Below are 14,850 nucleotides of genomic sequence, written 5' to 3'. Positions count from 1 at the left end.
CAGAAAAAAAAAAAAAAAAAAAAAAAAAAGAGCTCAGGAGGTGGGTAGTGGTGATGACTGAATGACAACGTGAATGTGCTTAATGCCACAGAACTGTGCACTTGAACATGGTTAGACAAATTTTCATACCCGTAACTGACCACAATAAGGTTACAAAGGATTGTATCCAACCTAATAAACAGCATCTCCCAAGGCCTTGAAATTAACATCATACTTGATAAAAGAAAACCTGAGCACTTTCCCTATAAGATAGATGACAAGGTAAGGATGTCCATTCTCACCACTTCAAGTTAAAGCTGTACTGGAGGCTTTGTTGCTGTTGTTGTTCCTGTTGTTGCTGGTGGTGTCATTTTGCAGGTGCACCAGGCACATCCTCTACCACTGAGCTGCACCCCAGATCCTATACTAGAGCTAGAGGCCTTAATGAATCTACTCAGACAAGTAAAAATAAGGACAATAAAAGCACAGAAAAAAAGGAATTGGAAGTTGATAAAATTTATATAAAAATGCAAAATCCCCAAAGTAGTCAAAATAGTCTTTATAAATAAGAAAAAAGCTGTAGAGTTCCCTATCATATTTCAAAAAAATTACTACAAAGGTATAGTTGTTATGAAATGATGGATACTAGCAAGGGACATACACAGGTATCAATGTAAAGGATAATCTATATACAGGTCTACAAGCATGAAACCCACTGGTTTTCATCAGTGTGCAGAGCAACTCAAAAATAAACATAACTGCAAAAAAAAAAATAACCCTCAACGGTCACCTTGCCACTCGTAAAAATTAATTCAAAATTAACTTAAAAACCAAACTAATAAGTCTAGAAGCTTGTATTAGGCAAACACAAAAATTGAGTGGTATAAAAGAAATGAACTGATAAATCAGACATCACAAAACTGAAACATTTTATTCTTCAAAAGACACTAGAGAAATGAAAAAGCCACACCCTGGAAGCAGATGCTCACCACACATCCAACCAGAGACCCCATCAACTCTCCAGCCATCCACCCAAAACCCTTTGGAGAGAAATGTCACAGAAGAAGTATGGATGTCACATAAAAGCCTGAGGAAATGCCAACAATGTCAGCCATCAGGACTAGGACAAGGACCACAGGATGGCACTCTTACCTCCCGGAGACCGCTGAGACGCAGCAGAGCTGCCATCCAGCAGGAAGGAGAGATCTGTTCCATGGTGGGAAGACAAGAGTGCAGTCACTCATGTCCCACACAGAAATCCCACTCACTCTTAGGCATCTAAGAAAAAGGAAAGCACATGTACAGAGACTGATGCACAAGTGTTCAGAGAAGCTTTATTTGTGAGAGTCCAAAACTGGGTTAAAAACCTACAAGACATCCATTCGCTGGAAAAAGGAAAACCACAGGTGCAGTGTGCTGAGGAAACACTGTGCAGGTGACAACAGCCAAACCAGAAGATAACATACTTCACAAAACTGCAGTGACGGACAGGCAGAAGCCAAGTAAGGCTGAGCAACTTGCCTGCTATTAGGAAATTAGAGCATAGGAAACTCCAAATGCAGCACAGCATTTGTGGACCATGCCACTTGGAAACCCCGAGTTCATCGCACAATGGCCATAGTGAGCTTGCTTTTATTTAATAACACACATGGGACCCAGAACTAGAGTAGAGGCAGCTTGTTAGCTCCAGGTCCATTTGGGGCTGAAGGGATATTGTCATGGCTTGTTATCTAGATGTCCCCCCAAAGCTTCACACAGGCATAGGTGGGAGTTTCAAATGTGGGTGACTCAGAGTGTGGTACTGGGATTAAGGGTGCCCCACCCTGGGTGTGGGTAGTACCACACAAAAGGCGAGCAGCCTGGATGGAATATAAAGAGGAAGGCTGCCACGCCCTGCTTTGCTGCTCACTGCCTTCTGCCTGTCATGCCATGAACTGTTTCTCCTTTTGTGATGCCCCCTGCCATGCCACCCTGCCTTAGAGCCAGCCAATTACGGGCTGAAACCTCTACAAACTGTGAGCTGAAGTAACCTTTCCTCCTTTAACTTTGGGTGTCAGGTATTTTGTCTCAGCAGTCTAAAAAAATAACTAAGACAGAAGTCCGACAGGTGATCAGGGACCCTCCCCCCTCCATGAAGACCAGAGCTCTGAGTACAGGGAAACAGGAAACAGTCCAGGGAAACCATCCATCCTTAAACAGAGGAGTGGCAAAGACTGGAAACAAGACCAAGTACAACCTTGCTGGGAACTGATTCTCCAGGAACCACTTTAAAAAGCATTCTTTGAAAGGAAGGATGGGAAGAAGGGCGGCCTTCCTCTTCAACCTCCTCGTGTTCCTAAACCAACGTCACGCCCCAAGGAAACGAGAGAAAAGGATGTCATTAATAAATTTATTTTGGCTTTCTTTTCAATGATGCTGAAAAGTATATGCAAATCCATCCATAATTAGGTTTAAAAATTCCATTTCATGGGATAATCAGACTTCAAAAAACTCAATTTTAGTTTTAATCAGATTTTAACAAGGATATTAAGTCCATTTCGTTTAGAAAAGGGAAAAACTGCAAATTTAACACAAAATGTATTCAAGCTTAGCCCTGGGAGATAATTAAATAAAATTAATTTGGCACGGGTTGTCAGTAAATGGAAATGCTACAAACAGCAGTTCATGTTTTTGATGGAAACAAAAGCGAGTCTCACTGTACAAACAGATATGGAGCCTGATGCTTGCTGAGGGCATGTGGCCTTCACCCAGAGGCAGGAAGACCAGCAATCAGACCCCAGCCCTCAGCCACAGGTCCTCTGATGGCCTGGGGAAGAGATCACAGGGAGAGGGGCTGTTTCCACTGCTCCGCCAGACCTGCAGACTAGGAGCCAACACTAGACCCACGGGGGTGAGACAGTCACCCCTCAGCCAGCTCCAAGAGCCCACCCTCCAAGAGAGCTTTCCTGTCCCAGGCCCCATCAGTTCTCCCAATTTTGGATCCCAAAGCCCTGCACCATGGAGCTGTGGCCACTGTCAGCACAGGGATCACATCATCAATTTTCTCCTGCATCTCACACTGCACATCTGCCCTGTCACATTGGAAGCTCTCAGCAAATATCTGTTGAGTGGAATGGATATGATTACCATAACCATGCCTGGGAATTCAGCCACCAAAAAATGGCAGGAGAGAAATGAGCATTTCTCAACCTGGAGCCAATATACAAGGGCTTTACCCCTCAGAATTCTTCCTGGAAAGGTGATGCATCCTCCAGGGAACTCCAGGTGCCTGCTTATCACTTCACTGCCAAGGTCCAGATTCCAGCCAGCAAAGGTGCTGCCCACTATCTGGGCCACCCACCCCACACAAGGCTGCTTCTGGTACTACTCTTAGATAAGGGCTCACCCTGCTGTCAGATTCTCCCAGGCCAGCACAGGGAAAGAAAGAAGTCACCAGGCTGCTAAGAAAGGGTAGAACAGGACTCAGCACTGGCTTTTAAACCAAATGGCAAGCTTTTGTTTTCCATGGTCAGCAAGCTACAGCCTTCAGGCCAGACCTGTCTTCAAAGTAACAGCCATATTCACTCATTCACAGGTAACTTTCTCATTAGTATAACCTGCAGGCCCTGTTTTATCCCCAGTTCCCCATTTTAAGTGAAAAGTCCCACCTCCCAGGAAAACTTCTGAGCATCAGGCTGGTGGCTCCATTCTGTGCTCCAAAGGCAGAGCTGAGTGACAGACACCAAATGGTCCTCACAGCCTTGAAATTTAACAACCCAACACTTTACAGAAGCAACTGGCTGCCTCCACCCATCCATCCCACTCAAATACCCACTGTGTAGTTACAAAAGCACAAAAAGAAAACCAAGTCCATTAAATGAATGAAACAAGAGAATGTACATTTTCTATCATGAAATTTTCATATGGAAAAAATGAATCAAGCCTCAGTACCTGGAGGGTAACTCAGTAGTGACCCCTACTGGGATGGGTGTGACACTGCAGCTAAACTACAGTAAACAAAAATAAAAAACAAACCAAAAAAAAAAAAAGTGCCCCCCAAAAAAAGCTGGCAGTAACTACCACTGATTCTGTTCTCAATTATGATTTAACAGATAAGTCAATAAAAAAATAGCTTTGACTTAAAGGAAACTAAAACAATCATTCTATAACTTGTCTATTCAACTTGTCTATCTATGGTTGATACCTGCATTTTGTAATTGCAACACCAACAAAAGGCAAAACACTCTTGAGACTCAAGTGCAAAAAACTCTAGCAATACAGAAAAAGTAAAAGCCAGAAAGAGCCAATGGGAATACAGAGACCTTTGTGTCTAAATGTGTTCCACACAGGCTCAGAAACAACTCCTATCAGTTCAAAGGCAAACAGACAGCAGTGTGCTGAGAAATGAACTGCGGTGAAAGCCTGGCTCTCCTTGCAGTGGGAGGGCTGTTTGATTCCATGGAATTGAAGAGGAGTTTGCATGTAATAAAAAATTAATTGCTGATCTTCTCCCTCAGCTGCCTTCGTGAATAAGACAGCAAGCATCATGTTGGTGCCTGGGAAGTTAAATGCTTCCTCTCCCAGCACTGACTCTCAGTCTACCTTGCAGCCTCTGTGTTCAAGAGAAGGTGCAGGCCAGGGCATGTGACTCTGTGAAAAAGCTGGCAGACCCTTCCTACCAAGGTGCACTGAGCCCCCAGGACTGGGAGAGCTGCCTTTGGCTGGCGGGCTTCCTGCCAACACGTGCTGAGTTCTGCTCAGGGTGATAGAATGGGTGGTCCGCAGCAGAAGCCTGAATGTGCCAGCATCAGGCTGACAGCCACAAAGATGCAGGCCCAGCTGCACATGCCATGTGGGTAGCCAGATGAATGGAGGTTACTCGGGGCAGAGCCTACTATGCTTCTGGACCAGCCAACCAACCCAGCAAGGATGCATGGCTGACTTGCTGGATGACCTTGGGCCAGTCGGTCCTCTCAGAGCCTCTGGTCCCTGCTCTATCAAATAGCAGTAACAGAGCACAGCTTGCCCAGGCCACCCAGCTGTGAGAAAGCACCAGTAAGACACAAATTCAGAATGGGTACCAACCACAACCACGAGCAGTGCTGTTCTGCCTCTCAGGATAGGAGCTGTCTTTCAACCAGCAGACCCTGGTTCTCTGAAGACACCTGCAGACAAGAGAAACACCTGGCACATGTTCCCCTCAGCATCATCACAGCCACCAAAGACACACCAGGTCTGTCCCCAACAATATAGGGTCTCCAGCAGCTTCCTCCAGCTCACAGGCCTGAAGAGACATGCTCTCATTCTCACTGCTGAGTGTCCATTTCTACTGCTACAGGAACAGGACCATGGTGTCCTCATCACCACATCCCACATGTCCAAGGACTGCAATCAAACAAGTAAGTTTCCCAAAATCATGGTTCTATCTACAGAAACCACGGTCACAAGGGAATATGGGACAGAAAGGGAAGACTCCAAACTCCTTCAGAAGCCTAAACCTCAAGCCATGGTATAGGCTGTCTCTTCAATTCTCACTCCAACTCAACACCACTGCTCCCTCCTGATGAGGCTCCAGCTGACAGTGACAATACTATCTGCCCTCCCCAAGCCACAGGGCTGTTGCATGAGCATGAGTAGGATACTCCAGGGGCAACTAGAACATGTCCTGCACATAGCAAAGTCCCTCATGAAAGCCAGGGAGGACACAGTCTATCATACCCTGTAGATAACTTCACTTGTTCCCTGCTGCTCCCTGAAGTATGAAGTCCAAAGCCTCCACAGGACCCACACCACCACTCAGTTCAGATCCCCGCCTGGTTCCTCGGCTTTTACCACAACCCCAGAACTGTGGTCAGGCCATTTGGAACCACATGAACTTTCCCAAACACACAAGTCCCACCAAGTCACTTACTTTGTCTGGAACACTCACCCTTCCAGGAGGCCCACTTGCCCAAATACATCTGCTCAGAAGCAAACCCAAGCATGCAGCTCCACCTCCAGCATCCAGCACAGCCCAGCCATAGCATGGCCTCAACAAAGGAAGAAGGAAACAGCATGGGGAAGAACAATGCAATCCTTGCTACCAACCTGAGGACAAACCCTGCCACCACCATGCAAAGAGATAAGGTCCACCCTAGAGACATGCACTCCACCACCAACATGCAGACACCTGCCTTTTTCCTCTCATCTCTTCCTTAAGAAGTTTCCAGACTTTTGCAGGTAGTACGGGGCAGCAGGGGAGGTGGTGGAGGGGGTAGATTCTGTGGGTTGAACCCAGGACCTGTGCACTGAGCTACACCTCAGTTTCTATTTAAAAATGGGATCTTGCTATATTGCCCAGGCCGGCCTCAAACTCATGATCCTCCTGACTCAGGCTCTCTCAGTTAAAGATTTGTACTACTACACCCAGCCAGATTCCAGCCTTAAATCAAGTGTGTCAAGAATTTACCCCGCATCTACAATGTCAGGTTGGTAAATCTCTGATAAGTGCAGCTCCTTAACCCCTACAGAGCCCAGCTGCAAATGCAGTCCTCTGCCACGATTTATCTCAAAACAACCTTTCTGATTAAAAAGAATAGCCATGCAAAGAAATGTCCTTTCCAACTCTTCAGTGATCCAGATTAGAACAACGTCTCACATCACTGAGCAAAACAATGGAAAAGCACTGAATTTTGTTTCCCCAGAGCCTCCCAAAAGAAGTTTCAATCCACATATCTTTCCCAAATCAGAGGCTTGTCCCATCACACAAACTTCCAGGTGGCGTGACTGGGGGAGCAGAACCTACAGAGAGACCTCAGGCTCTGTCAGGGGAAGTAGGGGGCTGAGGCAGTTGCTCTAGTCCTGGGGGCCTTGAGGAAGCTCCTCCCATCTCAGGTATGCCATGAGTCCTTCCATTTGCATGCACAGACATCAAGTCTGTCCCTTTAAATCTAACCCATCCTAACAAGAGCACAGATCTCAAAAAAAAAAAAAAGCACAGATCTCAGTGCTAAAATCGCCTCACACAGAGGCCAACTAACCTGGACACACAGACTTCCATCAGCATCTCAGCCCCTGCGCATCTCTGTGGCACTCACAGAACATGACCCCTCTTGCTGCTAGAAGCCCATGTCTGCCACCCTCTGCTCCAATCTAGAGCTCCGCCCAGCAAATATCCTGCTTCCTGAGCTAAACAGGAAAACCAGAAGAGAAAAGGAGCACCCAGACCCACTCCCAGCCTCAGGGTAAAGGGGGTTATTAGCACTGGAGGGGTAGAGGGAACCACAGAGGCCTAGGATAGGTTGGCTCTCTGGTCATCTTCTCCAAGAGCCTACCTTTGCTTCTTTTAAGATTGGGGCCAAGTGCACATCCCCACAAACCTGCAAAATCACTACCAGAGCACCTGGTCTGCTGTCAGCCCAGGGGGATACTGGAAAACAGGCTGCACAGAACCCTTAAGAAAATCTGTTAACACCAGAAAGCAGAACACACAACACCTTCCAAAGAGCCTGAGAGCAACTGAGGCCCTTTCCTGAGGGCCGGCAAGTGCTTTCCTGAGGGTCTGCAGTGCTGGGCACCAATGTGAGGCTACCTCTCCAGGCTCAAGCCAGACACCATCTATGAGGCACACACTGATCACAGATTCTCTTCCTGACAGTCACAGTGGGGCCCCGAGCCACAGGCTCACATGGCCACCTGTCCTCAGGTCTTGGTGCATGTGTCCCATGTACAGCTAACAAGCACAAGCATGTGTCTCTCACTAACTCCAAGCTACAGAACAAATGCTCCAAAGGCACAGATAGCCAGAGATAGGCACATGGGCCAAAGGATGCCAGTGGACAGCTGACAAGTGACAGGGTCCTCCCTCCACAGGCTGCTGGTCCAGAGCGGCCACTCTGGCCTGGGCAGACTTGGCTCAGAGCATGTCAACTGGAACACAACTCCTTCTGAAAGGAGATGCCTCTCCCAGAACACCTAAGAAAAGATCTATGTCAACAAAGTCCAAACATTTCACTTCAAGGGCCGGGGATTTAGCTCAGCGGTTCGGTGGCCTGCCTTGCAAGCGCAAGGACCCGAGTTCAATCCCCGGTACCAAAAAAAAAACAAAAACAAAAACAAACATTTCACTTCAAGGACATGTTCTCTAGGTTTTCAGCCTTGAGTTTTACTCACCATCACACATGCACATAAAGGAATGAGCTGTGTAGTAGTTGCTCCGCAACACACAGGTGCCATTTATCCCAGGTTTTAACAAGTGCTGCCTGTGTGGCATTTGCAAACATCACATTTCATTCAAAGCCAGGCTCCCACAATGTTCTGACAACTGCCATCCTGACCTATGCAATACAGTGCATGTTCTGCAGATGATGGACACTTGTGATCAAGGACCCCACCACCCTGTCTACCCCGCAGTGGCAGGGCACTCAGTAATGGCTACAGCAACAGCATTTTTACATTGACGGTTTTCCCCATCATTTCACAAATCACTCTACTGCACAGATGCCGCTGAAGTTCTGACTACTAGATTCTGACTACTAGACTCTTTGAGTTCTCACTGACCCAGCAACACACCACCCAATTAAAGGCAGAAGATGCCAGACCCAGGAAAAACAGATTAGGGCATCAAACTGCTTGGCTGGAACTCTTGGCACCTCCTGATCCTGAATCCCAACCCTATAAGGCAGCCTCTTCAGCTGCAGCTCTGGCCAGTAAAACTCCTACCCAATCCACCACCTACCTTCACACATCCAGCCATGCTGGGTGCAGGTCCTAGATCTGCTGGATACTGTGCTTTCCCAAATCCATCCTCACAGTGTCTGAGACTACAGATGGCATCTCCTAAGCCCCAGGCACATCACACACTGGACTTAAACATGGCAACCAGTGCACGAACTAATAGTCTGACCTCTGTGGACTGGGGGGGAGGGGATAGTTGTGCAGCTACTAGTTGGCTCCTCTTAATCTAGGGCGTGATCTACAGGACAGGGACCGACTTATGTACCACAAGTCGCACAAAGTAAGAAAAAGGGTCACAAGATAGAAGAGGGTCTGTCAGAGACTCCCAGATTCTCAAGTTCGCTGGGAACAACCAGGCCAGCCTCCTGCTCTCTGTCACAGCCCTGACACCTCTGCTAGGCCCTGCCTTGGGGCTCACCTGCCTATTCTGCTCACTTCAGACAGGATGCCACCTACACCACTGGGGCAAAGGGCCTAGAGTTATGGACAAGGCAGGAAGGAAGCGCAGGTATAAGTGTTTTTCTCTGGGTAACTCGATCTTGATGCCTTAAACATCAGGCCTCTGGGGAGGGGGGCGGTGTCAATGGTAGAGCACTTGCCTAGTAGGCGCATGGCTTTGTGTTCAATTCCCACCACCACAAAAAAAAGAAAAGAAGTACACTTTAGTGCAGCCTCTACAGACATACTAGTGAATCAGGTGGGGGTGAATTTGAGAATGCACTCTCCTGGCCCGAGATGGGGACAGAGACGAGCTGTCTGCACAGGGACATGTCCAGGCCGTGCAAAGGACCCAGAGCTATGGCCTGGATATGGAATGTTCCCAAACACCATCATTATACTTGGTACCAGAGGGGTGCCACTGGGAAGTAGTGGGGCCCAGTGGGTCCATGCCCTGGAAGGGAATTGAGCAGCCTCCTCTCTTCCTCTTCCTCTCTTGCTTCCTGGAATAAGGTGAGCAATTTTGCTCCACTGTACACTCTTGCCACAGGCCCAAAGCAACAGGGACAACCAATCATGGTTTGGAACCTTCATAATTGAAACAAGATAAACCTTCTTCCTGTACGACCTGGTTAGCTCTCGTATTTGCTAGTGACAGAAAACAGAATAATGCAGGCTATCTATATAAGGACACTCCAGGCCATGAGAGGGACCTGGTACAGGACATGCTTTACACACTCAGAAATGTAAAGTTCTTTTTTGTTGTTGTTGTTTTGTTTTATGTTTTTGAGACAGGGTCTCACTATTAGCTCAAGTTGGCCTTAACTTGCAAGAATCCTCCTGCCTCAGCCTCCTAAGTGCTAGGATTACATGGCTGGCAAGAACACGAAGTTTTTTTAACCAGAGTCTGGTAATAACATGATGAAGACAGAACATGGTTCTACGATCAATGAGAACAGAGTTCTCAAGGCCACCAAGAAGCCCAGGGCTCAGAGACACAGGCAGGAGTGCCACCAACCAGCAGCCTTGGGGGCAGAGGGTCTCTGACAAGAACACCTCCAGACAGCACCCACCTACTCACTCCCCAGTACTGGTTCCTTTCCCCCATGCCTGTTCCTGCTCTCCCCCCACCTGAACCCACCTCTTCCTCATCCTCAAAGCTCCCATGGCCACACCTGGTCCTGATCACCTAATGCCTAGCTGTGGGCTACACACGGCAGAGAAAGATTTGCCAGCCAGGCCTGAACACCCTACCCACATCACCTGGCAGCAGGTCAGAGCCACAGAGCTTTGTGCCGCAAAGCCTTCTGCTTTGGGATGCTAGGATGTACGTGGTACTGGGAGCTCAGGCCTCTACACCCAAAGAGCAGAAGCATCACAAAGGGTAGAGAAGGGCAAGTCCATCAAGGTCCCACAGCCCCCAACAACCCTGCGCCTGTGCCCATTAGTTAAATGATAATGCTGCTTCACTTGTTAATACAAACCATCCTCCTTGATGTAGCCGTGCACAAGGGCTCTGCCTGAAATCCCACCCATCCAGTGTACTGGCTCTCCACCTGAAGCCACTGAGTGGGCATCAAGCACTGCCGACTCCAGCCCTGCCACGCCTCTGCCTGTCCCGGAGGACTAGAGCTCACTTCCACAGCAGCCAGCACCAGGGACAAGCGGTATAGTACTCTGGTGTGAGGGGCCTGACCAGGGTTCTAGAAGGTTCAGCAGCCACAGAGCATGCATTCTGCCCCAAGAACCAAGGCCAGGCAGGCTGGCCTCAAGAGACCAGCAGAGGAGACCAGACATATGGGGTGGCAGGGGCTGGACTTTTAGCTTTGACACAAATGAGGGAGGGCTATGAAGAAGGATAATGACACAAGAAGCATGTGATGCTGGGTCGCTTGTCCAGATCACCCCTCATGGCCTTCAAATTGCTGCAGAGCCTGCCTCAAGGAAGCTGCCTCCCTCCTCCAAGGCACATGGGTGGCTGTGTACTGCCCACAGGGCCAGCCCACCTCCAGCCACACTTAGCCAGACTCCTGCACAGGGCTCCCTGTGTGTGTCACCCCAGACCCCTTCAGTCTGGGCTCCAGGAGCCCAGGAAGCACTTCAGCAACCTAGCTTCAGAGTCTGCTAAATCAATCTAAAAGGGATGGGAGAAGAGCCCAATCTACAGGGCTTGGAGGAAAGCCCTAAAAGTGCTTTGAGAGCCAAGTGCAAAGCTGGAGTAGAGTGTTTCTGTGCCTGCCTGCTGGGCTGCAGCTGTCTGGGCACATGTGGAGCCCCTCCTGGAAGTCTTTCCTCTTGCGCATTCCAAGCCCTGCTGCCTTGTAGCCTGTTCAGAGCACAGCACAGCCCCGCCCCACCCCAGGGCCTGGTAACAGTCAGGCCAGGCCAGAGGCTCTAGCCGAAGCACAGCTATTGCAGCAAATGCCCCAACCCTCCCTCCTGCACTCCCTGCTAACACTTACTGAATGCCTACTGTGTGCCACACATTGAGACTCAGACAACAAGTCCCAAATCTTAGGGCTGAAAGGATGGTGCCTAGAGAAAGCCAACCCAACTTCTAAGGCAGAAAACAGCCATGGCTTGCACCACAGGAGGACAGGCTGATATTTAAAGACCTGGGCCTGGGAGGAGGTATCCACCAGCTCCTGGAAACCCCTGTGCCTACCCTCACCACAGGTGGGGTTCCTAGGCCCACACCAGCCCATCCGACAGAGGGCCAGGCGTTCCTCCTTCTCCAGACCACAGGGACAGCTCATGGTGAAATTCCAGAAAAGGGAGCCCACACAAAGGCTACAAGGGCCCAGAGCTCAAACATATCTTCCTCCTCCTCTACACCCCAACAGACACCAAGACAGACTGAAGAAAGTGGCTCAGACACCTGACAAGCTCACCATGTCACCTGAAGCCCTCCCAAGAACCAATAAGCTCTTCCCAAGAACTGATCATCCAACACCCTGCTCTCCCCTTGATTGTCCTCCTAATTGGCCTTGCACATCAGGGAAGCTCATCTCCAAAGCTTGTCATCTGGCCAGCCTAGAAATGCTTTTGGGAAAATATCCAGGTCAGCACTTGCAGGTCCCCAACTCTGATGCCAGGGGACAGGTCAGCAGTTTGAGGTGGGCACAAACTGCCTGCCTTTCCATCTTCTGCATCAGCATCCTCCACAGCCCCGCTCAGACACTAGCAGGCACGTTGACAGGTATAATCCCCACCAGCAGGATCTGAAACAAGGCCAAGCTAAGGCACAAATGAACAGAGACAAGGGCTAAACAACAGAGGTGGCTCAGCCACAGACATAATTTCCTCCACAGACCACAGGCTCAAATACAGAGGGACCTGACATTCACTACATTCCTAGTTAATAAGCTCTCCCCTCAATATGAATTGCTAAATAAGACATTCGTTGCATTCCTAGTTAATAAGCTCTTCCCTCAATATGAATTGCTAAATAAAAACTTTAAAAAGCCAAGCCACCAAAGCGGCCTGCTCTCCCCACTTGGCTGTGCCTGGCTCTGAATCCCTACTAGAACCTTCGAAAGCACACTACCCCAATTAAGCAATGACACTCACATAACCACGATTGAAATGTACAGAAGCATAGCTTTTCTGAAGGGCAATTGGCACTAGCTATCAATTTCAAATGTGCATATCTTCTGAACTAAGAATTCTGCTTTTAAGAATTTACCCAGTCAACATAGCACTGCTGATTGAGGGGGGAAAAAAGTGCCAACAACTGACCGTTCCTGAACAGGGGACTGAAGGAAGTCAGTGTCTGTCCACACAGTGGACTGCATAGCTCTTCAAATAATTTGGAAGAGCTATTCTGCTGGTGCAGAAACACTGTCAAAAATTAAGTAGAACAAAACTGCATAAAAAAGAACCTCACCTGAAAGAGCCTGTATATACACATGCCTCTAGAAAGACAGTCAGGAAACCGAGCAGGCCTCTCCTGGAAGGACAGACTGGGGCAGCCATCAGTTCTACTGACGATGAATGGCATCCGAGGCAAGGAAGCTGTAACAAAGGCCAGCTGCCCTGGGTGAGCCCTGGGAGGTGAAGGCCACTTCTCAGTTCATCTGCCCAAGCTTACTATGTGCTTGGCTTTTGTTTTGCTGTGGTACTAAGGAGTGTTTTACCACTGAATGACATCCTCAGTCCTTTTTATAATTTTTGAGACAATGACTCATTAAGTTGCCCAGGCTGGAGTCAAACATGCACTCCTCCTGCTTCAGCTTCCCAGAGTGCTAAGATTACAGGTGTATACCACCACACCTAGTTGCTTGTTTTGTTTTTAATCTGGCATATGAAATCCCCTGACCTTCTGCAGCCCACACCAGGCCTCACATGATGCTACGCGATGCCATCCCACAGCGCTGGTGTTCCAGTCCCAAAACCTTGCAAATACCAGCCTGGACCAGGATATCAAAGTCCTCCCAGATCCTGGCTTCCCATGGCCTTTGACAAGATCGAGAGATGACTCTTTACCAAAACCTCATCCTCTCCCCAGTCCAGTCCAAGTCGCCTGTAAAAGCTCTGCACCATTCACACATCAGCTTTATCTGGTATATTTTATACCCACTCTAACATGATCAAAGTAAAAGTGCACTGTCATAAATTCTAAAACACACAGATTCACTCCACTAAGAACCCAGCACGCCACCAAGCAGAGCCCAGCCCTGAACTCAAGGAATCTGACCTGCTTTTTACCACTACAGATCAGTGTTGCCTTTTTTATACTGCCTAGTAAGTGGAATCTACAGTACAATCTCCAGCTTGGCTTCATTCACTCAGCAAGAGAGATGAACTGTCTGCTCCTCACTGCCAGGCAGTACTCCATCATGGTCAGCTCAGCCCTCCACGCACTGACGGACAGTGGATCTGTTTCCTCTTTCTGCCTTGTGTGTGCAGAGCTCCTGCAAACATCCTGTGCAAGTCTTCAGGAGGCCAAGCTTTCATTTCTCCTGATTCGGTAGTACCTAGGAGTGGAAGCACTCGCTCTAAGTGTGCAAACTGCTGCCAGACCATTTCCCGACAGCAAGGAGATGTGGCTGTTTCTGATCTCTGCCAACAGTTGGCAGGGTCAGTGCTTTTAGTTTTAGCCATTTTATTGAGTTTGTAGTGCTACTTCCCTGAGCTTAATTTTATTCCTCTAATGACTGATGATGCTGATCATCTTTTCATGTCCTTATTTACCATGCATGTATCTTCTTACATGACATTATCTGTTCCAAATCTTTTGCCCTTTTTAATCTGCTCATCTTATTGACATTTGAGACTTCTTAATATATTCTGGAAACAAGTCTTCAGTCAGATACACATACTGTAAACACTTTCTTTTTCTTTTTTGGTTTTTTGAGATAAGGTCTCACTGTGTAGTTTGGGCTGGCTTTGAACTCACTACATAGCCTAGGCCAGCCTGGAACTTGTGGCAATCCTGCTGCCTCAGCCTTTCAAGTGCTGGGATTAGAGGTGTTCACCACCACACCCAGCAACTGCGAAAATTTTCTCCTTATGTATGATCTGCTTTTCACTTGCATGTGTCTTCTGAGAGAAAAAGTTTTTAATTTTAATGAAATTTAACTTTTATTGAATTTTTCATGCATAATTCATGTGTGTCCACCAAAGCTTCCAGAAGTTCTAGCTTTTACACATACGTCTATGCTACCTTTTGAGATGGATGGATGGATGGATGGATGGATAGATAGATAAATAGATAGATTTTTTTTTTTTTTTTTTTTT

General features: G+C 48.0%; 1 protein-coding gene across 6 annotated transcripts in view; it reads right to left on the bottom strand.

Annotated features, from left to right (window-relative positions):
* Window positions 1-14,850, bottom strand: part of Mad1l1 (mitotic arrest deficient 1 like 1) — a 322,214-nt gene that overhangs the window by 284,257 nt on the left and 23,107 nt on the right. The window contains exon 1 of one of the 6 annotated variants that reach the window (XM_033764815.1): window positions 1,132-1,205. The exons of the other annotated variants lie outside the window; for them this stretch is intronic. The gene's annotated coding sequence lies outside the window, so the exon portion shown is untranslated. Of the gene's footprint in view, window positions 1-1,131; window positions 1,206-14,850 lie in introns of those variants that run through there. 6 annotated transcript variants of the gene reach the window in all.

This window comes from Fukomys damarensis, unplaced genomic scaffold, assembly GCF_012274545.1.
Source record: "Fukomys damarensis isolate Sample0158 unplaced genomic scaffold, DMR_v1.0_HiC HiC_scaffold_17, whole genome shotgun sequence".
Lineage (NCBI taxonomy): Eukaryota > Metazoa > Chordata > Mammalia > Rodentia > Bathyergidae > Fukomys > Fukomys damarensis.
The sequence above is the reverse complement of the archived record's forward strand: the minus strand, read 5'-3'. Positions and strand labels throughout refer to the sequence as shown.